Here is a 26,830-nt window from a genome sequence, read left to right as displayed (position 1 = left end):
TGGAAGGGCACTTTCTATCCAAGACTAAAAGGGCATGTGCACTGCACAGGTTGAGCCCTATGTGTGCATGTGCCTGGTCCACCATATAAGCACTAAGCAGCGATTTTTGATTACCTTAAAGGACCACCGAGTCACGAATTGCGAAGGTTTTTCTTTCTGTTCGCCATGCGGTATCAAATTCCATTAAAACAGAAGTCGAAAGTTAAAAATGAAACACCCAAAATTGCATGAAACACTGGAGGAAACCCTGGAGAGCCTGGTAATGCGACATTGTTTTATACTGAAACTTGCTAAAAAAGTGATTCCTTGATCTTATCCAAATTTCTTTGCATGTTAAGCACACATCGACCACAACACAAAAAAACCTGCTACTGGGTTAACTGCGTTCAAATTAATCGCATGCGTTAATGCACTAATTTTGACAGTACTAATATATATATATATATATATATATATATATATATATATATATATATATATATATATATATATATATATACACACACACACACATCTTTAACAGGCTATATAATAAAAACGTTAATTTATAGATTTGATTTTATGAAACACAGTGCAATCAATTCAATTAAAGTTTATTTTCATAGTGTTTTACATATATTTTGAGTATAATTTATACAACATTTTTAAACAATATCAGGGCTTAAAATGTAATGTGCTTGAGTGTTAAATAAAACGCATTATTATTAATATTTTATTATCAATGAGAGCTCAAGCAAGCATAAGTGAAAACACCAGATGGCGGTAATGCATTGAGATGCAACTTGCCATAAAAAGAAGAAGAAGATTCCACCAGACACCGGAAGATGTCATGATAGTAAGTGATCTAAAAAAATCGCCGTGCCATCTCGCTCTAGAGCCTTGAGTAGAAAAGTGACAGCTCCGTTACATGAGGGGCTCGACAGGTATCACTGAGGGCAGCACGTGGGAGTTTTTCAATTCTCAAAGCTAGTTTCTTGTCCGAGGCTCTTTCGTGGAATGACCCAGTCCGCTGGAGGGGTTGAGGATAACTCCAGCTGAATAAGCTAAAGTTCGTCGGGTTTATTCTGGCCGGTGTGTGAAGGTAGGTGGCTAAACAAGCGCGCTAACAGACACTATCATGAGGACCATTAATTCGCACAATAAATTCATTAGTTTTAAGCAAGATATATTGTGTGTAATGGGACTCTATTCGCCATGTTCCCTTCCAATAGTATATTGTGTTTTGAATTAAAAAGTGATGCTGAGTGGTTTTAATTGGCTTCAGTCGTCTTAGCATATTAGCCTAAGTAAGGAGTGAAGTTCATCACGTCAAAAGCTGACAAAATCAAGCGCCTATTGGCTATATTACCTGACACTGTTTTTATACTAGTTATTTTTTTGTCACTGCAAACAATTAAATCATATGTAAATAACTTGAACATTCTATATATGTTCACATACAATTGAATAATAGTAATGTATTAATTCCTTAAAACCACATGCCCAAAGTTAACAATTTAGTCAAGTCAATGTTTTAGGTTCTTTTTCACATACTACTACCTTATGAGGTTTAGCTTGTGTGGATCTGTTTACTAACTTACTACAAACTGTAGCTGCTTTTTCACAGGTTTAGCGATGAAGCTTTGAGTTTTCTTTACAGTGAAATATTTGTGCAATGCTTCCTTTAAGTGACTAGTTCACATGTATTGATAAACGACTATGCATGTGTGGCTTACTCCTGTTAAAATAGGATAAGCCTCACTCATACGATTCAGGCTTCGTGTGTTAACAAAACCAATCTGTTTAAAACTAGTGTTTAACCAGATGTTGTACTTACAGTAATCTTTGAAGTCATTTTCCTTCCCTTTTATTTGTTGTTTTTCCAGATTTTTTTGACAATTATTGCATTATTTCTCATTGGCATTCTTTTCTGTTAGGGAACCATGGGTATGTGTTCAGTAGTAAATCCCTGTCTTTATTCAGATTAGTAAATGTAATAAATGTGTTTACTTTTTCACATGCTTTCAAATAGGGCTGCACTATATATAATTTTAGCATTGACATCGTAATGTGCGCATCTGCAATAGTCACATTACAAGATATGCAAAGTTAAGTCTGAATTAATGTTGACCAGGAGCTAAAGAATTGTATTTAATTACTGCATTTTTAGAATTTTTGTATTACTTAGAATTTTTGTCTCGTTTTTAGTTCAGATGTACATTTTAAAGCATAAACAAGATTGTTTACACCACTGGTACATAGTTTTGTTTTTTTTCATGGAAATGCTTTTAGTTTATTTATTTATTTTTTTAATATTTTTTTATAGATTGGATTTAACTTAATTGTCATTACAGTTTATGTCTAACCAGGAGTGCAATAGCACAAGTGCAGGGTATAAGTTATAAAGTGCAATTTTAGAAAAACTATGGGTAATATTTGTAGATGAATGTTCTACAAACATTATACACAGGTTGTATGAACTATGATCAGAGATTTTCAGTAGATTAATATATGTACAGGTTGATATTAATAATCAAAGAATTGCAGATAGATATGAACATAATTACAAATGTATATGTGCAGTGGATATGTACAATTCAAGAATTATTAGTTCAACAAAGTGCAATGAACATGTACAATTTTAAATATGCAAATATTACATTGTGCAGGGATTATAGAGCGTATAAGTTATAAGGAGAGCGTAGGGATTCACGAAAGGGGCCAAAAGAGTCAGCTCTACGCAGACAGTGTTTCTTCTGGATGTCCTCAATGGCTGGAAGTTGGGTCCCTGTGATGTGTTGGGCAGTTTTAACCACCCGCTGCAGTGCCTTACGCTCAGCAACAGAGCAGCTCCCATACCAGACTGTGACGCAGTTGGTTAGAATGCTCTTTATTACGCAGTGATATAAGTTCACCAGGGGCCTCATGTACGAAGACTTGCGTGGAAATCTTACTAAAACATTGCGTACGCACAAAGCTGTAAATGTGCGTACGCAGAAAAAAATTCAGATGTATGAAACACTGCGTACGCCGAATCTCACGCATATTCTTTTGTACATCTGAATGAACGTGAAACTGAGCGCAACATGCACGAGCACAAAACCCCTCCCTGCCTCCTCCCCCGTATGAATATGCTAATGACTATGCTAATGGAAAACCCAACGAAAAAGCAACGGCAAAATCAAGCAAAAAGAGAAACTTTGAACAGAATGTGAATTGGAGGTGCTGCTTTCGGAGGTAGACCGGAGAAAAGCGGTGTTATTTGCAAGTTTGTTCTCCGGAATTAACAACAAAAGAAAAAAATAGAGTGGGAGAGTTTAGCTGATGCGGTTAACACAGTTGGGTCTGAACATCGCACTGAGTGCATTTAAAAAAGAAATAGTGTGGTTTATATCTGTAAAATGTTGCAGTACCTTTAGCAGTCTCAGTGGTGCACCTCATAAGAAGCATGTGATCAAGTACTGACACGTTTGAGCATGAACCCGGCTCGAATCCAGCGTCTGACGAACTCTTTCTTCTTTTTTTCCCCGCTACATATCAGATTTTGCCAACTATTTATCACGAGAAAGACAAGTAGGAATCATCAATAAGTTTGTGCATCATATTTTATTTGCACATTTATTGAATGGAAATGTTTCTGATTCACGCATGCAAATTCATCTTCAGATAGTGTCTTTATAGCAATGTGCGTGCAGTAGATTGCTCAGATTACATTGGGAAAACAGGCGACCGCTGCAAATTGTGCTTTAATGTTTAGCTGGTCAACTGTATGGTATGGAAATCTTACATACCTACTATATGAACCCGTCTCATACAGCTGCCATTGCAAGGATCAGACACTTTGTAGAGAAGAATTTAACACAACTGCCTCTAGGAGTCGCCAATGGAAATAAAACAGACACGCACAAAAAATGTGCGTACGCCTGCCAGAAAGCTGCCGTGAACCTGCACACATTCCCACATTCAGTTCATTGTTAGTAAATCCAAACGTGAGCGATTCTGAGCGTGAAACTTGGCGTACGCAAAGTTTTTGTGCGTACGCAGCGTTGATACATGAGGCCCCAGGACTGCTGAGGACACCTGTTTTTTTTTATGTTGCCTTAAAGGTGCTGTAGTTCATCTGCCACAATGCTAATGGGTTAGCATAATATCTTTGAAACACAGTGGCTGCGTCCAAAAATGCCTAATACTCGGTATGTACTGCATTTAAATTTAAACATACTATTCTTCCGTTACAAAAGTACGTTCTATACAGTATGAATGTGAGCAGTATAAATGGAACTCGTACGTGCTACATCTGCTATTTTGTCATGGTCATGTGACCTACCTGCGGCAGTTGTTGCATCATGGGATAGCGCAGTGTGCATCGGTTGCGCAGTTCAGAATCTTGCATCCTGAATTCTAATCTGTACATACTACTTGGCTCACATACTGATTTTAGCATATTATGTAGTATGGAAGTATGTGTTTCAGACCCAGCCAGTCCCTCCTCTGATGTCCAAAGCATGTCTCCTGAAACACGAACGCACACACCTTAAAGATGACAGTAGACAACCCACTAGTTCATTTGCCAGTTAGAAATCTTTAAAGTACTTTATAATACTATAATTCTAAACAAAAAACTGTATTTAGCACTTTTTCAGTTATGTAGTTAGCAAGCAAAACTTGTCTTAATGTGTTAGATGTCATGCATGCAAGGATTGCTCTCTCACTCTGTCACACTGTCCTAAAGCAACTACTGTATGTTTAGTGGTTGGCCAGCAGCGTGCAGGAATTACACTTATTACAGCCAAACTTGCATGCTATTTCAGACAGAATATTTAGGCCCAATCCCAATTCTATTTTTGTACCCCTACCCCTTCGCCTTGGCCCTTACAACCGAGGGTTAAGGGGAAGAGCTTCAAAATTAACCGCTAAGAATTGGTTTCTTGGTTTCGCTTTATATAAATTCAGACAATCGCGACTGCTGGATTGATTCCAGTTGTGTTATTTTTTTTGTATTTATCTTCAGGAAATCACTGAAGGCATATATTATGTTATCATAATGATCTAGAGTGGCAATAAGATCGTAATACTTTGCATTTAACACAGTGGCCATATTCATTTATGTAAACCAGACCAACCCTGTTCCTGGAGATCAACTTCCCTGCAGATTTCAGTTGCAACCAATCGGCAACCTCCCGCTCTCTTTCGGGAAGCCAATACGGAAGTAACTAAAACTGCAATTCATCCGAAATTCCGCTAGTACTGGCCGCTCCTGGCTCCATAAAAGAGCAAATTTCAATTGAGCCCACTGTTAGAATGGCCAACTTTGCAGAAAAAAAGGTGTTTACAGCCTGGTACAAAAAAAAGATTTTGGTTAATACAGCTTATATTACCCTTCATGACAACTGTGAGGGGGTGATTTTTTTATAACTCATCCGTTTCCTTTATATTAGGCTATATTAAGTTTGTATAATTAAGGGAGTGGCCACTTGAGTGACAGCTAGGTCTAGCTGGTCGCCATCACTTCACCTCAGCTGACTTCGGCAGATTAGCCACTGATCTCGGCATATTTATCGTATTTCTGTGTTGTTTTATGTGGCTTTACACAGTCAACTGCCTTTTGAACTTGTTTCCTACAATTATCATATGGCATGGCATGCGGTGTGCACTTAATTGTGTTCACAAACCATTCACGTGGACTCCGTTTCCCATGTGAGTAAAGTTATATACTTGTATACCATCTCTATATATGTATTTGTTTTATTTAAGATAGTTTATCGTTTATATTTATATTTAGAGCTGTAATGCCCTCCAGAATCTGACAGATTGATGAGCTGTAGGCTCTAGAACAGTCATCTGAAACGTTGTCATACAGTGTTATGCTGGATTTCATCAATAGCCTTGCATTTACTAACACAGACTATATCTAAAGGGTTTGGAAGTAATTCGCGTTTTCCTCCTGTTGAAAAACGTCATAAGAACAATACTTAGTGGCTCTGTGTATTACTACAGTGTTTTTAAAAGTCTAAACACTTTATTGATATAGTGTACAACCAAGCATAAGTGATCAGAACACAAACGAGTCACAGGTAATAAAGTATTAAGCGTTCTCCCAAAGTAAAATGTGTCTGAACCAGGTCCAAACAAACTGCCAGCAAGTGTCCGTAGCTCTGCTCACTCTCCGCCTCTTTGCCCTTGTTTGGTATCCCGCCGTGAGTGCGATGACGTGCAAACAAAATGGCGACGGTTGACCGCGCCTACTTGTGGCTTCTTTTGCGCTCTTCAGAAACCTGTGGGTGACGTCACGGATACTACGTCCATATATTTTACAGTCTATGGTCGCAACCCATATCAATTACACCTGCTTGTAATTATCAAGTGCTGTTCAGGTCCTAATTAATTGGTTCAGGTGTGTTTGGAGCTAAACTTTGCAGGAAGGTTGATCTCCAGGAACAGGGTTGAGCACCACTGATGTAAACGCACCAAAAACAGCATTACAATTATAGCAGACACTGTAAAAAGCTCATTGACAGCCACTAAACTTTTCTGGTGTTCCAGTGTCATTGAGTGTCAAAGTTGTGGGACTGCTGTACAGGAGTTATGATTAGGGATTATAGCTTGCAAATAGATTGCGAAATTTAGCGTTTTTTATTTTAGCATTTTTTTTTTTTTTAAAAGCATGACGGTAAAACATGAACGCGGTTATAAATATATTACAACATGTGTTTGTTTGTTGTAAAAATTTGTAAAAATGACAAAAAAATACTAATTTGTGGATCTCCTTACTTCCGGATGCAGCTGGAGCTGGAGTGTAATCTGTACCTCTCAAGCTCTATCAGGTTGGACAACATGCGACAATGTACAGCCATTTTCAGATCACTCCGGAGATGTTCAATAGGATTTAGGTCTGGGCTCTGGCTTGGCCACTCAAGGACGTTTACCAAGTTGTTATGAAGCCACTCCATTGATATTGTGCTTTAGGTCATTGTCCTGCTGAAAAAAACATCCCCACAGCATGATGGTGGCACCACCATGATGAGCGTTGCCTGGTTTTCTCCAAACGTAACGCCTAGCATTTACTCCAAAGAGTTCAATTTTAGTCTCATCAAACCAGAGAACTTTGTTTCTAATGGTCTGAGAGTCCTTTAGATGTCTTTTGGCAAATTCCAGTCAAGGAGTTGCTTCTGTCTGGCTACTCTACCATACAGGCCTGATAAGTGGATTGCTGCACAGATGGTTGTCTTTCTGTAAGGTCCTCCTCTCTCCATAGAAGAACACTGGAGCTCAGACAGAGTGACTGTTGGGTTATTGATCACCTCCCTGACTAACGGCCCATTTACGTGATGCTTCCCATTCACTTTGAATGGGTGACGTCAAGTGTTACTGAAACGAAATGTGGATCCGCCGTTGCCGCTGCAGAAGTTGGGACTTTCTCAGCTTGTCAAGCGCCAACGGAAGCATCAGACAATCAGATCGCTGTATGCAAATGCAAGTCAAGTCAAGTTTTATTTGTCACATACATAGTTATACAAAGTATGACCAGCAGTGAAATGTAGGTCAGGTCCGCTCCAGAGATAGTGCAAGTATAGATAAACAAAAAATTAAATATTAAGGAAAAAGAAGAAAAAGAAAAAGCGTGCAAAAAAAAGATGTGCAAAAAATTATACAAGGTAATAAGAATAGCAGCAATATGATGTACTTATGAATATGACTACTACAATGATAAATACGAAAAAATCACGTAATGTGTAACACCGGGTTAGAATTTAGTAGCCTGATGGCCTGGGGAAAGAAACTCCTCCTAAGTCTCTCAGTTTTTGCCATCAAGCTACGAAATCGTTTTCTAGATGGAAGCAAAGTGAATAGATAATTGTCAGGATGGTTTAAGTCCTTACAGATTTTAACAGCTCTATTCTTACAGCATTTAATATAGATATCCTGCAAGGAGGGGAAAGCAGACCCTGAGATGCGCTCAGCTAAACGCACAACTCTTTGAAGTGCTTTGCGGTCTTGGTTTGAGCTGTTTCCATACCACACTGAGATACCTTGAGTCAGAACACTTTCTACAGTCCCTGAATAGAAAGTTTTCAGGATTGCTGGAGAGACCCTGAATTTCCTCAGCTGTCGCAGATGGTACAGTCTTTGCCTGGCTCTATTTACTTGCCTTTCAATGTTTGTAGTCCAAGTCAGGTTCTCAGAGATAATTACACCGAGATACTTGAAACTACTCACCCTCTCCACGGGGGTCCCACTGATCATAAGAGGAGTGTAGGGCTGCTGTTGTCTCCTCCTAAAATCCATAATCAACTCCTTAGTTTTGTTCACATTCAGAAAAAGGAAATTGTCCTGGCACCATGATGTGAGCCTCTGAACCTCATCCAAGTACGCGGTCTCATCGTTATTGGAGATGAGGCCCAAAACCACTGTATCATCTGCAAATTTGATGATGGATGTGGAGCTATGGGAGGAAACGCAGTCATGCGTGTAGAGAGAGTAAAGTAGGGGACTCAGGACACAGCCATGTGGGGCTCCTATGTTCAGAGTGATGGAATTTGATGTGAACTGGCCAACTCTCACCACTTGAAATCTACCGGTGAGAAAGTCCTGAATCCATTTACAAAGTGAGGAATTTAGACCAAGGTCAATAATATGGATGCCAGCTTAATGGGAACAATAGTGTTAAAAGCAGAGCTATAATCAATAAAAAGCAGCCTTTCATAATTCCCATTTTTGCTGTCCAAGTGTGTGAGAGAAGAGTGAAGAACATGAGAAATGGCATCGTTCGTGGATCTATTTAGACGAAAAGCAAACTGAAAGGGGTCCAGAGTAACAGGTAGGCAGGAGCAGACATAGCTCTTCACAAGTCTCTCAAAAACCTTCATAACTAAAGATGTGAGAGCAACTGGGCGATAGTCGTTCAGGCAAGAGGGTTTATTAGTCTTGGGCACAGGGATTATTATTGATTTTTTTGAATGAGGTGGGGACCACGGAGGTAGCAAGGGACTCGTTAAAGATGGAAGTAAACAAACTAGCAAGCTGACCGGCACAGGACCTCAGGACACGGCCAGGTATCCCATCAGGTCCAGCTGCCTTCCTGACATTCACTCTTTTCAGTGCCTTCCGAACCTCATCTTCCGACACGGTGATTACAGGATCATCGCAACCCTGCCTAACGTTTCCTGACGCACTGGTCGGCAAAATCACGCCGCCACAATCCAAACGACCATAGAAAATGTTTAACTCATCGGCCAGCAGCGGGTCTGCCCTCACCTCTGCAGAGGATTTGTTCCCGAAGGTACAGATAGTCCTCAGTCCCTGCCACATCTGTCGGGAGTCATTGAGCTGAAAATGAGACTCAATTCTCTCTTTATATTTATGTTTAGCGGCTCTTACTGCGCGTCGAAGAGCATAGCACGATGCTTTGTACTTGCTCATATTCCCCGACGAAAGAGCCTCATCGTAAGCGGCAGTGCGTGTGTTAACCGCAGCGCAGATTGTTTTGTCCACCCACGGTTTTTGATTTGGGAATGACCTTATTGTTATTGTTTCTGTAACTTGCTCAATTAGCGTGTTTATTAAACTCAGAGCTACATCCGTAAACTCACTGACATCAAGAGAACTCACCCGGAACATGTCCCAGTCGACGTAATCAAGCGCCGCCTGCACCAGTCCGATGCACCAGCTCGGACAGTAGCCGATTGCTGACTAATTTCATTGGCTGATGCTGAAGCCCCGTGTGAATCAGCCGTAAGGCTCTTCTACCCCGATCACTGCTGCTTAGATGGCTGGCCAGCTCTAGGAAGAGTCCTCGTGGTTCCAAATATTTTCCACTTAAGGATTATGGAGGCCACTGTCTCATTGGAACTTTCAAAGCACCAGAAACTTTTTTGTAACCTTCCCCTGCCTTGTGCCTTGGCACTATCCTATCCCGGAGGTCTATAGACAATTCCTTCTACTTCATGCTTGGTTTGTGCTTTGACATGCACCGTCAACCCTGAAAACTTATAAATACAGGTGTATGTCTGTTCAAATCTTGTCCAATCAACGGAATTTACCACAGGTGAACTCCAATTAAGTTGCTGAAACATCTCAATAACAATTAGTGCAAATAGAATGTACCTTAACTTAATTTAGTGCTCCATGGCAAAGGCTGTGAATACTTGTGTACATGTGATTTATTTTTTATTTTTTTATTTTTTTCCAGGTTTTCTATTTTTAATAAATTTGCAACCATTTCCAAAAATCTTTTTTTTTTGGATTGCAGAGATGGGGGACTTGAGTCACATGAATTGACTCGAGTCAGACTTAAGTCACAAAATTTACGACTTGAGACTTGCTTGACAAATATCCAAAAAAGACTTGACTTGACTTAGACTTGGCTGTCATGACTTGAGACTTGACTTGGAATTCGGTTAAATGACTAGAGAAAAACTTGTTTTTGTTAAATACATAACCGTTTGTTATACATTATGCTTTATGCATTTAAAAACAAAACCGAAAGTTCTAAGTTACGCATAAGCAGTATTAACACCTCATCAGTTCTCAGATCGGTCCGAAAGATATGTTCTCTGTACTGTTCTGAACACAGCACTGCAACCAAGTAAGGGATTTTTTTAAGTAAGTGGATAACTTGGGATTCAAGTTTTTTTCCATGTCAGAGGGCGTGCCAGGCAAGTTAAAAAGTAACTAAGTAATTTGTGAATTAGTTTTTATTGGAAATGCAAACCAATTAAAATTAATCTGTTGGATTTGCTGAACTGGATCAATCAGTTCATTAAGAATAACCACTTTAAACGATTTATTAGAACGATTCAGTTGCTATCCGGCCATCAGATAATGCAGTGACAGAAGGCGCTCCGTCTTGGCTAACGAAAGTTTATACTATTTGTATAGTCTGACTCAGTGCTTCCCACACATAGACTTTACTTGGGTTTACTATTTTGCGTCTGCCTAATATAACCAAACATCCGCAATCGATGTAGTGGAAAATCCTCTCTCGTTACACGGTTCGATCTCTGTGTGCATGTGAACTGTCAGCACCCCCGCACTGCAGACCCACAGAGACGTGTGCCTTTTAGGTACTTAAAAAATTTGTCCGGCTGGGTTTCTAAATCTCCCAAAATGTCTGGTATTTGGCTTTTGCTTTTTAAAGATGTAATCGTATGCGTTTTTTGCTTTATCTTTTTATTTAAGCCTATTTTAGCTTGGCTTTGCAGCTGAACGCGCACAGTCAGGAGAGAAACATTAAATAATTAATTCTTGAATCTAAACGATTGGTCTATACTGGCTGCAAAATATACCTACACCATTAGTAATGGTTAATCAAAGTGTTTGCCTTATTTAAATAATCTACATGTTTTAATCTTGTAATTATTGTAATTTTTTAAGATATTGCCGTTTTTTTTTTTCTGTCATTTATTTTTCTCTACATCTTATTAAAGGGCACCTATGGTGAAAATCTGCTTTTCAAGCTGTTTGGACAGACGTGTGTGTGTGTGTGTGTGTGTGTGTGTGTGTGAGTGTGTGTATAGTGTATAGATATATTGGGCTGATATAAACACAACCAGTCTTTTTTTTTTCAATTTAAAAACATAAAAACGGTGGACCAATTGAAACGGATTTCAGACCGACCACAACTTGACTTAAGAGTGCGGTCCCACCACCCACCGAATTGATTAACAGCTGTTGTATTAACATGTCCCGGTAGTCACGTGTATAATCATGTCAACAAGACCAGACATGCGCAAAGAACTGGGAATAAAAGGTCTGTTCAGTTCGCTAGGATCATCAATCGTCATCAAATGTGATCAAGAGTAAGTTTCACATGTTTCAAATGTTTTAAAACAGTGCATGTGTGTAATAAATTACAGCGATTTACTTCATCAGCACAGAACAATTATAAAGGAAAACGCTTCAATCCCGGTTTTGTGCATCCTGTCACATATGCGTGCAAAAAGAGTGGGAAAAAAGTGGGAATGTAAAGGCGCTCTGTCAGTGTCTGTCTGTGTGTGTGTGTGTGTGTGTGTGCGCGCGCGCGCGCGTGTGTATCTGTGTGTGTGTGTGCGTGTGTATCTGTGTGTGTGTGCGCGTGTGAACTTTGTAACAATATTGTGTGTGACTAATCAATGCAACTGCACAACAAATACTCATTGGTAAAGTTCTTACTGTAGTATTTCTCACAAACGCTACGTGAGATCTTTTTCTTTTAAAGAGCCCATATTATACATGAAATAGGGTCATATCTTGGTTGTAAGGGTCTCCAACAACAGTTTAATATGCATGCAAGGTCAAAAAACACTTTCATGGTCTTATAATATGCATTTATTTTTACCTAATTATCCCAGCGACTCCCATATGAATCGTCCAGTGATTCATTTGTTCCCAAACCCCTCCTTAGCGCGAAGCTAATCTGCGCTGATTGGACCGATGACAGTCTGTCGCGATTGGTCGACTGCCTTCAGTCAGAGAGTGAAATGGCCAATAGCCAATCAGCAATATAAAAGTAATCACAGTTCATACATGCTCGATAGTGTAGGCGTGGATTTTAGCTGCCACACACACAAAAACACACACACACCTCCGGACGACAACGCTCCCGCTCCGCCCGCACCCGCCAGGTTTTAGCCTAAGAACCCGCTCCGTTTTCTGCCCGCCGCGCCCGATCCCGCTAGAGCGGGGGACCAAAAATCACCCAGCTATACAGTCCAGACAGCCAAGCTGTCTGTATAAACACAGCACCAAGCACACAAAGCTCTCTCTCTCTCTCTCTCTCTCTCTCTCTCTCTCTCTCTCTCTCTCTCTCTCTCTCTCTCTCTCTCTCTCTCTCTCTCTCTCTCTCTCTCTCTCTCTCTCTCTCTCTCTCTCTCTCTCTCTCTCTCTCATACGCACGCGTGCGCACTAACACACACACAAGCACCAAGCCAACTCTCTCTTTCTCATTCGCATAGCAATATCCGTGATATTGCTAGACAGCCCGCTCCCGTCCCAAATTAAACCCGTTACCGACCGCTCCCCGCGATTTATTCGGAAATTTATTCCCGCGGCTGTCCCCGCGCCAGATTTCTGCGGCGCGGGAATAAATTTCCGAATAAATCGCGGGAGCAGAACTCTAGCACGGAGCTCCATAAACAAAGCAGCACGCGTCGCGTTTTTAACGTGACTTTGCACGCGATAAGAGAATATAGCCAGTTAACCTGATACAGTACACTCGGTTACAAGTAACAAATCACAACTAAATACATTTGCAAGCTCTAGTCAACGAGGCAACAACTTTAACCGCACGTACTTACACTTGAGAAATGGAGGAAGAAACCCATCCTGACGTCCATCAGTAAGTTACTGTTTACTGATCCTTCCTTTAACAAACTCAGATGAAGTATTCTTTGTAGCATGTAGCTTCCAGAAGTTTCCAACTGCTTGGTTATAATGCTGATGTTTCATCTTTGGGTAGAGACTCAATATAATATCCATCTGCAGTGTGACTTCAATCGACCGGCATGTTTGTGTGCGTGTTGTTGTGGGTGTGCGTGTGTTTGTGGGTGTGTGTGTGTGTCTGGGTTTCTGCGTCAGAGGGCGGGGCCTCAGGTTTGAAATCTCCCGGGTTTGCGCGTACACGTGAATAACTTGATTTAGTTCGTACGTCATGGCGAAACACCTAATGAATCGGTATCAAGGCGACTCGTTTGAAGCACTATGAGTCGACTCTTTTATAGATGAATCAACCGTTTTAAACACTGTATTCTTACAGATTTAAGCCTTAGCTGGATACTTCACTTCACTTAGAGCTGTGTTACACACTACATGGAGGGAAATTTTCAAAAACCCATAATATGGGCTCTTTAAGTCTGTCTGTTGTCTGACGCAGCCGAGGGAGGAGATTAAGGTACACAGAAAGACGTAGAATAGGTAGGCGGGGAGGACTCGCCTTAAAGGGGCAGTACGACAAAACAACCTCCTGGTGGAAAGATGTATAAAACAGGATCTAGTAAAAGGTATAATGAAAAATCTGATGGGTGTTTTGAGCTGAAACTTTACATACACTTTCTGGAGACGCAAAACACTGAAAAAAGGGGTAACCTAGGTGCCCTTTAATTTGATGATGTCATTAGGCTATTTTACATAGGCTATTTTATATACATATCTAAAATGCTTTGGCATTCAAGTTTGCTTTGAGCTTGAGAGATAAGCAGATTTGACCTGTCAGTGGTGCACATGGCTCCTGAATAGAATAAAGGTAAGAGAAAGTGGATGTCTTTTTGTTTTTGTTTTTTGTAACAGTTTTTTTTTTTTTTTTTTTAACCTTAAACCATTGAAAACAAACGGTGTATGTATAGCATTGTGTTAATGAATGAAATGGAATTATGTTTTGTTTGTCACATATAGTTAACTATTTATGTGATGTGGGTAAATGGTGTATTTCAATCTGGCTACCACCACAAGTATATTAAATCTATGGGAAGCACTGATATTATTGTATGTGTGTGCTAATGTTTAATATTTAGGTTTTTGACATGTTAGGGGGTAACTTTAATCATAAAATAAGATTGCATTAAAACAATTAGTTAAATGCTATATTCCATTTTTTTTCTCAAATACATATTTTTTTCTGCCAATACATTTTCAAAAAAGAAGAATTAAGTAAGGCAAAACAAGAAACCATTTTAGATCATGGATCTCAAAATCTGTCTGTAATGTGTGAAATGGCATACACACACACACACACACACACACACACACACACACACACACACACACACATATATATGTATATGTATATATATATATATTAGTGCTGTCAATCGATTAAAAAAAATTAACTAATTAATCGCACTTTAAAAAAAATCACAATTAATCGCATTTAAAATACTGAAACTTGTATTTTTGGCTATTTAAATGTAAAATTAATGTAAACGCAAGACATATTTAAATTCAAAATATAATTGTTTAATGGAATTTTTGTTTAACTTGTAACACAGATTTCTTCATGTAAACAACATACCCACAATAAACCATCAAGATCCTGGCTTGACAGCCATATTTATTACAGAAATTAAAACACAGGCATGTTAATGACATTTAAATTTCAAAACAATCAATGCCAATAAAGAAAACATTGATTTCCATGTTGGATTCTAAGTGGACTGCAAAAAAAAATGCCAAAATACAGGAATTGCAGATATGGAAAATGAAAAATTATAGTAATAAACTATAGAATATAAAATGTTGCACTCAATGTAAAGTTTTATTGCTGTGAGTTGAGAACATTAGTTATAGAATAGAAACAATTTTGCGTAATCCTCCTTTACATTCATCCAGTTGCTAAGACTAGGAGTATCCCGCAAGTGGACAGAGACTCCCAAATGCCCGCAAATAAATGATAATCTCTTGCAAACCGGTTGTTAAATACATTGCACACCCCTCTCGCCCCTACTCAGATACGTCGCTCACTCCACCCCTTACACCCCTCAACGGGCCTGACACAGACACACACACAGACACACACACAACACGCTGCAGACGTTTTGGCCCCAACGGCCTTCCATACTGGAGCGACTCCCCTCAGATTCAACACGCATGATCACGTTCATCAAATTTGCTTAAACTAAGCATCCTAAAGTATTACTGTATTTCACAAGGATTCTGACACAACAACACGAAGCATACGCTTTCGTTGCATTTATTGAGGAAGCACGCTAAACTTGGAGGGCTCATGCTGAAAGGCAGAGTAATGCAATGAACACTCGTCCACCACAACAGGAAGTAAAAAAAACCTGCAACTGCGTTAATTGCGTTAATATTTTTAACGCGTTAATTATTTAAAATTAATCGCATGCGTTAACGCGTGAATTTTGACAGCGCTAATATATATATATACACACACACACACACACACACACACATACATACATGCATACATTCATTCATTCATTTTCTTGTCGGCTTAGTCCGCATACACTCATACACACACATACTTATATACTACGGACAAATTAGCCTACCCAATTCACCTGTACCGCATGTCTTTGGACTGTAGGGGAAACCGGATTACCTGGAGGAATCCCACGCGAACGCAGGAATAACATGCAAACTCTACATAGAAATGCCAACTGAGCCGAGGATCAAACCAGCGACCCATAATATAAATTATATATGTATAATTTGATTGATTTGAAAGTGACTTGCTAGACCAAGCTATGACTTGACTTGACGTGTCTTGAAATAAGTAGTGACTTTACTTGAGTCTGACAAAAATTGACTAGACTTGTTTGAGACTTGAAGGTTATGACTTGAGACTTGCTTGTGACTCGCACATGTGCGACTTACTCCCATCTCTGCCGCATTGTCATTATGGGGTATTGTGTGTAGAGTTTTGAGGAAACAAAATTAATCCATTTTAGAATAAGTCTGTAACATAAAAAATGTGGAAAAAGTGATGCGCTATGAATACTTTCCGGATGCACTGGATACTGGAGCAGTGGGGACATACTTTGGTAGCCCGACTGGAAAAAAACAATATCCCCCGAATGTTGGATGAGCAATTCTGTGAGCCTTGCCACATCTTTTTATGGTTTTGTATGCTATTTTATTAATACATTTATTGTTGCAGGTTGACACACAAGCATACAGTACTCCACAGAGCTGGGCAATTCATCCTAAGAAACCAGAAGTTTAGATCACATTACTGTTTTTGAATCACAGATTGGCCTCTTTTTTTTTTTTTTGAGTCAGCCATACAGGGGGGGAGACAGATGTAATTTGCTTTTTTTATTTATTAATTTGATTTATCATTTGTTGAGGCGATTTGAGATTTGATCTATCATTTGTGGAGTCGGTTTAAGGATTCGATTCATCATTTGCAGAGTCGGTTTTTAGGATTTGATTCATCATTTGCAGAGTCGATTTGAGGATTTAATTCATTGTTTTCAGAGTTGGTTTGAGGATTTGATTCACCATTTGCAGAGATGGTTTGAGGATTTGATTCACCATTTGCGGAGTAGGTTTGAGAATTTGATTCACCATTTGCAGAGTCAATTTGAGGATTTGATTCACCATTTGCAGAGTCGGTTTGAAGATTTGATTTGGATGTCTGTATTCCCGCGGTTGTACCGCGGGAGCCACGGGACCCAACCAGATTTCTTTGGCACGGGAATACCTTTCCGAATAAACCACGGGATGGGTTTGCAACTGGTTTAATTTTGGACGAAAGCGGGCGGTCTAACAATATCGCTCCAGACTCCCGAGCGAGCTAGTTAGCACTTGTGTATATGTGTGTAAATGAGACAGTGTGATGCTGCGTTTAGCTTGTGTTTGTGTGTTTGTGTGTGTGTGTGTTTGTGTGTTTGTGTGTTTGTATTTGTGTGTGTGTGTGTACGTGTTTTTGTGACTTATCAGGACACAAATCTGTATAATGACATGGGTATGACACAGGTATTACAAAAAGGAGGTGAAATATGAGGACATTGGTGACATCCTCATTTAATCAGAGTGAAGCTGCACACAGTCTCCTGTAATGGTTGGGTTTATTGGTGGGGTGGGGTGAGGGCAATATAATATACGGTTTGGACAGTATAAAATAAATGGAAACCTATGTAATGTCCCCACTTTTCACAAAAACAAACGTGTGCGTGCGACAGACAGCTTTTTATAGGCTGTCTGGACTCTGTATAGCTGGGTGGTTTTTCAGTTTTGTCTGTTTCAGTAAGGAGGTTCAAACAACTCTGAGTTTAAACATGAACTCTAAGTTGATTTACTGAGAGATTAAAAACTCAGAAGGTTTCAGAATAGCTGATCTGACTTAGGTCAATCAACTTTAAGTAGACCAACTCACCTCCGTGAAGTTGGCACCCCATAAAAACAAATAATCCCCAAAACTATGCCATTCGTTTGTGCTACGTTTGTGCTGATTTGTGCCGCAAAAACGAACGTTTGTGCTGGTTTGGGGTCTGAGATATTAAGCATTATTTTTTTAACCGTGTGACGTCACTCTCCACCCCATGTTGCGCAATTGACTTCAAAACAGCACAGGTCGTTTGTGCTCGGTTTGTGCTGGTTTGTGCCGTTAAAACGAACACGGTATCTGTTTTCCTCTTTTAGATATAAGCAAAATATTTCGGGAGCCGTGACGTCACTCTCCACCCCATTTCCTCCAAATTGCACAAAACTGGTATCATTCGTTTGTGCTGGGTTTGTGCTGGTTTGTGCCGTTAATATAAACACTTTATCTATTTTCGTTGTTTAGATATAGCCAAAATATTTCGGGAGCCGTGACGTCATTCTCCACCCCATGTTGTCTAAATCACACCAAACTGGTCTCATTCGTTTGTGCTCGGTTTGTGCTGGTTTGTGCCGTTAAAATAAACACTTTATCTATTTTTATTGTTTAGATATTGCCTTATCAAAACATTTCGGGAGCCGTGACGTCACTCTCCACCCCAGGTTGTCTAAATTGCACAAAACAGGTGTCATATGTTAGTGCTCGATTTGTGCTGGTTTGTGCCGTTAAAATAAACACTTTATCTATGTTTATTGATTAGATATTGCCTAATCAAAACATTTCGGGAGCCGCGATGTCATTCAGCGCCCCATTATTTCCTCTAAATTGCACAAAACAGGTGTCATATGTTAGTGCTGGATTTGTGCTGGTTTGTGCAATAACAATTAACACTTTATATGTTTATTGATTAGATATTGCCTAATTAAAACATTTCGGGAGCCGCCACGTCACTCAGCGCCCCATTATTTCCTCTAAAATGCACAAAACGGGTGACACTCTTTAGTGCTGGATTTGTGCTGGTTTATGCCATTAAAATAAACACTTTATCTGTTTGTATTGTTTAGATATTGCCTAATCAAAACACTTTGGGAGCCGCGACGTAATATTGCACCAAACAGTCATTCAGTTGTGCTGGTTGTGCCGTTTATAAACACTTATCTATTTTCCTTGTTTGGATTTAACCAAAATATTTGGTTAGATTTGTGCTGGTTTGTGCCATGAAAATGAACAACAGATATTTATATTTGTGCACAAATATGTTACTTTCGTTTGCTCACAAATTGTGCTCGTTTGTGCTGCAAAAATATTATTTGTAAAAAAATAATATCAGATCATTAAGAGGTCTCTCCACCCCAGTTGCTACATATTTACTAAAAGAGTCTCGTATGTGTGCGTTTCATTTGTGCTGGATCGTACCTGAAAGTTTCGTTAGTGTTGCTTCTTTTATTAAAATATTGAATGAAAGATAATGATATCAGATACCCGCATAATTTAAAATATTTAAATTTGTTTGGGCTGATAGAAATTTTATTTAAGATGCTTTATTTTTTTAGATAGCCTAGGCCAAGGTTATTCTGAGATCTTTTTATTATTAGAAAAAGCATGAAGGATGCGAACATAATTTTGACAGATTTAATCCAAGTAAAAGGGCTTGGCCAATATAAAGATAATTGGCTACAACCCTGCTTTACTTAACTACTTCGTTTTAGACTCATATGAGTAGCCAGCATGCTTAACAATAGAGGAAAAAATAATTTAAAAATATATATATAATTTGTATTAATTTTATTTATTTATTTTATAAAAATGTATTAATATACATTTTTTTTTACCTGTTTAACCATGCAGCGATTTTTCTCTTAAATACTTTTATCATCTGGTCGTCCATATTAGGCTGCTTTCGTATTTAAACAAGCAGCCTAAACTTTTCTGTTGTGGTAGGTAGGCCTACCACTTATGATTAAGTAAAGCAGCTTTAGTGGACTTATTTAGTCAATATTTATTTTATGGGAAAAAATAGATTATAACACATGCAAACACATAGGCTATGCGTTTTCTACAGATAAGTTTTGGTTTTCGTGATTGTGTTGTTTGTCATACAGTAAAAGAACAATGTCCAAATGGCAATAAAATAACAATAAATAATTTATTAATTAATTACAATTAATAATAATAATAACAATAACAACAATCATATAAAATATTTACATTCACAATTGGTAAACACTGTGCGTTTTTATCAAGGGCTGTAGGATGTTATTTTGACCATTTTGATTTGGTTTAATAAAAGATAAACATGTAATATTTTGTCATATTTTAGTTATCCTTAGTTATCTTCTTATTATTGTCATTATTATTAATATTTTTATATTTATTTTATATTTAATAACTTGTAGACTCTTTAAACAATGAGGAAATAACTAAACTTTTTTAATTCAAGGCCCAGACAGCTTGTTTTGTAATTTAATGCCGGCTATAGGCTACCACCTGAGGGATGGTTATACGGCGTGTTGTGATGTCGGCCGTCACCGGAGAAAATTAATTTAAACTTTAAAACTTTAATTTTTTGCACTTTTGTTTGAAAGCTTTAGTGGCACTGTAGCTGTCCAAGGTACTGTTGTATAATTTAAATTATAGCCTATATATGCAACAATAAACAAGTCGAATGAATGAATGAAATAAATATAGATTCTTAAATGTTGATATTGTTTTTGCTAATAAAAAATAACAAATGTTTAATAAAAATAAAATGAGCAATTTTCAATATTTATACAATTCAGTTAAATATAAGCTGGACATTTTTGGGGACATGTAATTTCTCTGTGATCTTTAATATATACTGGGTAGCTATATTTTCTAAAATCTCAACCAGGAATTGCTTTAATATGAATATGCTTTACATCCTGATATGCTGTTGTTTCATTTTCATTTTTATTTCACTTGAAAAAAATCGGTATTTAATGTTTGAATACTAAAATAAATAACAGCCATTGTTTAAATGGTTATTTTACCAACAAAATGTATATTTTATATTTTTATCAACTTTTCATATAAAACCTCTGTGTAATTTATTGATTGTTAAAAATGAAATAATTTAAGTGCTATATTTTTTATTAGTGAAAGTGCCCGCTTACTTTGCCCAATGCCTGTCAAAAAATATAATTCTGCCACTATAATACAAATGCACTATTATTGTTTTATTATCATTGTTTATTTTTCTGTAATGTATGAAATTTTTGATACATTTATTTCCCCTCCAATCATTTTCATTCATAACGTTAAATTTTGGTAATTTTCCCTGCAAATAAAATTGATTTGCTGTCTTGCCTGGTTTAGCACGGAATGTGAGCCTAAAAAGGGTCCGAACGATTGGAAAAGCGGCTTTTAAAGAGACAAACTATATGCGAAATTTGTTTCAAAAAGATATTTTTTTCCAAAAAAATATACGAATTATATTTTAGTTTGAGGCCGACTGTGCGGGTGGATAATTTTCAGTCAGTGGAAAGTAGGCCTATGAATTTAATATGCCTCATATTGTATCACAATCTTCTGTCATATATTTGCAATTTTTTAAATATGTCATAACACAAATGAGACTATTTTAGTAAATATGTAGCAACTGGGGTGGAGAGACCTCTTAATGATCTGATATTATTTTTTTACAAATAATATTTTTGCAGCACAAACGAGCACAATTTGTGAGCAAACGAAAGTAACATATTTGTGCACAAATATAAATATCTGTTGTTCATTTTCATGGCACAAACCAGCACAAATCTAACCAAATATTTTGGTTAAATCCAAACAAGGAAAATAGATAAGTGTTTATAAACGGCACAACCAGCACAACTGAATGACTGTTTGGTGCAATATTACGTCGCGGCTCCCAAAGTGTTTTGATTAGGCAATATCTAAACAATACAAACAGATAAAGTGTTTATTTTAATGGCATAAACCAGCACAAATCCAGCACTAAAGAGTGTCACCCGTTTTGTGCATTTTAGAGGAAATAATGGGGCGCTGAGTGACGTGGCGGCTCCCGAAATGTTTTAATTAGGCAATATCTAATCAATAAACATATAAAGTGTTAATTGTTATTGCACAAACCAGCACAAATCCAGCACTAACATATGACACCTGTTTTGTGCAATTTAGAGGAAATAATGGGGCGCTGAATGACATCGCGGCTCCCGAAATGTTTTGATTAGGCAATATCTAATCAATAAACATAGATAAAGTGTTTATTTTAACGGCACAAACCAGCACAAATCGAGCACTAACATATGACACCTGTTTTGTGCAATTTAGACAACCTGGGGTGGAGAGTGACGTCACGGCTCCCGAAATGTTTTGATAAGGCAATATCTAAACAATAAAAATAGATAAAGTGTTTATTTTAACGGCACAAACCAGCACAAACCGAGCACAAACGAATGAGACCAGTTTGGTGTGATTTAGACAACATGGGGTGGAGAATGACGTCACGGCTCCCGAAATATTTTGGCTATATCTAAACAACGAAAATAGATAAAGTGTTTATATTAACGGCACAAACCCAGCACAAACGAATGATACCAGTTTTGTGCAATTTGGAGGAAATGGGGTGGAGAGTGACGTCACGGCTCCCGAAATATTTTGCTTATATCTAAAAGAGGAAAACAGATACCGTGTTCGTTTTAACGGCACAAACCGAGCACAAACGACCTGTGCTGTTTTGAAGTCAATTGCGCAACATGGGGTGGAGAGTGACGTCACACGGTTAAAAAAATAATGCTTAATATCTCAGACCCCAAACCAGCACAAACGTTCGTTTTTGCGGCACAAATCAGCACAAACGTAGCACAAACGAATGGCATAGTTTTGGGGATTATTTGTTTTTATGGGGTGCCAACTTCACGGAGGTGACCAACTCAGAGTTAAGCTCGCACACCTTGACTATAAAAAGGCATTATCAATGGAGTGCAGATATTACGAGTGACTATGGCAACATCTGAAAAAAAGAGATCACTTTTTCCAGCTGAACTTGATGTGATCATGCAAAGTTATAGCAAATATGAGCATATATATTTCAAAAGAAGCAACCATCAGTGAAACAGACAGTTAGCCTGGGAGAACAGCTGCTCAATTTAATGCACAATTTTACATCTAAAGTATTTAAATAAAGTATAATAAAATAAGTAATGTAATGTGTGAGGTTTTATAATTTTGTATACACGTTTATCAGTTTTAATAGATTTAACAGTGCACTTATGTCTGCCTTTTTTATTGATCAAGTGATAGTGGTTGATATAACATTTAGAAGGTAAGCAGTACTAAAAATTGTTTTTAGAAAAAATAATAATCCCATTAGTCTAGTAACAGAACATGTCGAAGGTCAGTGAATTTAGGTTAAGTATTTATTGAAAGGGACAAGCCATTCTCGTACATGATTTTGTTCTGTGTGTGACTGAAATGTTGGCAATCTATGTTTCCATCCAAATATTACATAAATTTATGTTCAAAACTTGAATAATGCATAATAGATGCGAATAAAGCAGCGTTCTTCACTTTCTGATTAACTGGCGCCAAATATCAACAGTAAAAACAGAATTTCCTGGGGTAGAAGAATCTACGTCAATTATTTTTTTATTTAATAAATGTACTTGCGCCTCAGAAGACAATGCTGACACACAATGAATACGTGGGGGCGTTTTAAGTCATGAGACGCGGAGACTCTTGACACGCTCCAGACGCTCGGAAGAAATTATATACATTAATACTGAAACGGTTAAGGCATTTTAGAATGACTAAAACAACATTTAAGATGTGTTACAGTGTGCTCAGCTTGCTGGTTTGTCCATTCACACACATTTTCATCATTATATGATCATGACCTTTTTTTTAATGTACATACTGTAATTTGTTCAGTCAAAGTGTTTCCATCGTAGTTTATGCACATCTTTTCTATCGAATAAAAGTTTATCCTACTTGGTTATGTGTGAGTTTTTATGCATATTTTCAAAAGTTATGTGCATCATGACGTTTCCATCTATCGTTTTTATGCACATCTCCAAAATGAGCTCTAAAATAGGTGGGTGGAAACGTAAGGCTAAGGTGAGAAATATCGCTTCGTCTTTAAAAAAGGGAAGAGACCGACAGAAACTTCGAGTTTAGAGAATAAAACCTGCTCCTGACCAGGTTAGATTCACAGAGTAAGTTACCACAGTAACTGACTCTGAGTTAAAGTTACCTTTCTTTTAGAAACAGGCTTGACTTACCCTGCTTTCTAGAGTTTAACAAACCTGCCATTTTGAAACGGAAAACCCAGAGTTTCTCTTACTTCAGGGTTAAAATACTCTGAGTTTTCACTTAACCTCCTTTCTGAAACAGGCCCTTGGTGTGTTGGTTGTTCGCGGCATGCTGTTTTGTTCTCAGCGCTTCGGTCAAGTTAGGTTGCCGCTGAGCTCAGAACATGCATGTAGCATCTGTGAGTGCACAGTAAGTGTTTTGTTTATTGTGTGCTTGTGCCGTTACGTGGCTTTGTTTACAAGCGGCAACGTGCAGTTTTGTGTGAACAAGTGGTTAATGAGTGCTTTCATTGGCTGCTTGTTCTAGTATAGTTTCATGTAACAACTTGCTTGTGTCTTTGTACAATGTGCTCTTCTGTCTATTGTCTAGTCCCTCCCACCTTATCTTGTTATTAATTTATTCTGTTCACCTATTTTCTAATTTGTTCTCCTTTAAAGCTTCCCCATGTCTGCTGTACTGTGCCAGTTCGTCGCTGTTCCTTACCATCGATGCTTCCCTTGTTCCTGTCTTTTCAACCCTGCCTAGTCCAGTCCAGGCCAGTCAAGTTTTGCATTTGTGTTAACGTTTTTTGTTTTGTTGCCTGTAGTTTTATTTTAGTAGTAATAAAACGCATTTAGTTCTGCAGTTGAGTCCTCGCTCATTCCCTTCCCAAAACCCTGACAATCATATTGTCACTAGTAGGGGTGTAACGGTTCACAAAAATCACGGTTCTGTTCGATACGACAAAGTGGTGTTACGGTTTGATATGTTTTCGATACAGCAAAAAAAGAAAAAATCCAGAGGATTTCTCGGATTTGAATATTTATGTATTAAAGCCAACATCATAAAAGTATGATTTTTTTTTTTTTTACTTTAAACATTGATAGAGCTATACTTCTGGGGTTTCTGCTCATCAGCAAATAAAACAAATCTTTCTTTATACTCAAAACCAAAAAGCTTCCTATAAAAAACAAATGTGATATTGTAGTAGCTAAAAAATAGATAGAAAAGTACAATTTAGTTTTTATATGGAACTCTGTTTCAATCTATTTTTAAGTAAAGAAAAAAATTCTGACATTTTCGTGGATCTGAGAGCAGGAATTATCTGACTGAAATTGGTTTATGAAGGAATAATGTAAAAGGGTTCCATTACATTTAACATTTTCTTAAAACCTGAAATTTCCACTACCGATTAAGGTCTAATTGGGCTTGAAATTAACCTTTTTTTCTTGCTATACCTAGTGCTCTTAACTTCAAAAGTTTAGGCGCACCAGACAAAATTTAGTCGCACCTACCAAAAATTATGAGCCCCGTTACTACATGTTTTATATTTACAGATTTTATTATATATTAACACTCTAATCACAACTAACAAATAAACAAAAATCTGCATGCGCTCACCGGCCCTGCACGCACTGCTTGATGTGAATGAGATGAACTGAATTAACAATAATCAATAGCCGCATTTCCACTATCGGGCCAGTGCGAGCCAGGGCTTTAATCGGGCCGGGGCGGGCCAATAGCCCGGGAGGTTGAGAAATGAGGCTGAAATCATGTCGCGTTTCCACTGTCGGGCTAAAGCTCACAGCGCGTCACGCAAACACCGCCCACAGAACGTCCCCGAATCAAACGTCACACAACCCGCCCACTTCAGCGGGAATGAGGCAGATAAAGCAGACCATAGAATCATCACGAAACGAAACCATTAAAATGAAGACAACCGAAACAAACAAACGACACGTTACTGTACAGCAGTATATTATATGTCTACGCACAGACCTGTGTATTTCCATTCATTACATTTGTTTACTCGCCGACCGACTGCATTGTGCATGGAGTGCTCTCGCCACTAACGCAGGGACCCAACACAGAGAGCGCACACATTCATAATATAAAGCCACAGAAATTCTCCGTTATAACTCGATATGGCATGTATTTTTTAACATCCTTGTGTTGATAGAAGTCGTGTTAAGTTTTCAGCACAAGAGCGAGTAGCCTAATAAAATATAGCCATATTTGTTGGGCTCGGCAGCTATTCACTAAAACTCCTAATTTAAAGTTTCATTTATAAATTTAACCACGTCATATAAAAACATAAACAGTTGTTTGAGGATTTAGAACACATTTTGTGTTTGGACTTTCCCCCATATGCGTTTAAAGCAGCGAGTGCTGCGCAGGACTGAGTGACAGAAAAAAAGGTATAGGAGATTCTGCTTTTACTCACCCAAATAATGCTCTGTTTGCGCGATTTGATTAATATCATCGTATCCAAATACTTTATAAATATTTACTTATATAAATATTTACTTTATATAAATATTTTAAACCTTCTCCGGTGTTTATTGTTTTTAAAAAATATCGAAAATCTTTTTTTTTTTTCAGACAGGTCTTTGCAAAATGAAAGTTAGGCAATATGTGGCTTTAAAACGGTTTGATTTATGTATTGTATATAGGCTACCTACATTGTTATAGTTAGCTTTTGTTTATTTTATATTGGTTTATTTATTTAATGTGATTTTATATATATCCGATATTTGTAATTCTTTAAATTATATTTCAATATACCTTAGGCTATTTTATCAAGATATGACAATATATTGTTTAAAGTCTACGAAAGTGGGCACGTATTTTGTTAAGTTTATGTCTTTCTGTTGTATTTATATGTGTATTCTCTCCAAAATTAATAAAGAAAAAAGCCGCTCGCGGCATAACAGAGCTGTGAAGGAGCGCTTTAGCCCGGTCTCACACACACATACAGGCATCTAAACGCGCACAAACAAACAAACATTTTAAACTTGACAAAAACTCTCGAAAACCTTTACTGTC

At 37.9% G+C, this 26,830-nt stretch overlaps 1 protein-coding gene and 1 long non-coding RNA gene across 5 annotated transcripts in view; one reads left to right on the top strand and one right to left on the bottom strand.

Annotated features, from left to right (window-relative positions):
* The first annotated feature begins 809 nt into the window (after positions 1–809).
* rap1ab (RAP1A, member of RAS oncogene family b) overlaps positions 810–26,830 on the top strand; it is a 47,222-nt gene continuing 21,201 nt past the window's right edge. The window contains 2 exon segments of one of the 4 annotated variants that reach the window (NM_213405.2): positions 810–1,081; positions 24,463–24,560. The gene's annotated coding sequence lies outside the window, so the exon portion shown is untranslated. 4 annotated transcript variants of the gene reach the window in all.
* Positions 15,936–25,374, bottom strand: LOC147841734 (uncharacterized). The gene is made up of 3 exons (XR_015502601.1): positions 24,153–25,374; positions 22,648–24,097; positions 15,936–17,786 (listed from the first exon to the last, which is right to left on the bottom strand). It is a non-coding gene; the product is annotated as an uncharacterized LOC147841734 (long non-coding RNA).

Source organism: Danio rerio, chromosome 11 (assembly GCF_052040795.2).
Source record: "Danio rerio strain M-AB ecotype USA chromosome 11, GRCz13ab, whole genome shotgun sequence".
Classification (NCBI taxonomy): domain Eukaryota; kingdom Metazoa; phylum Chordata; class Actinopteri; order Cypriniformes; family Danionidae; genus Danio; species Danio rerio.
Note: the sequence above shows the minus strand (reverse complement) of the source record. Positions and strands in the feature narration are given on the sequence as shown.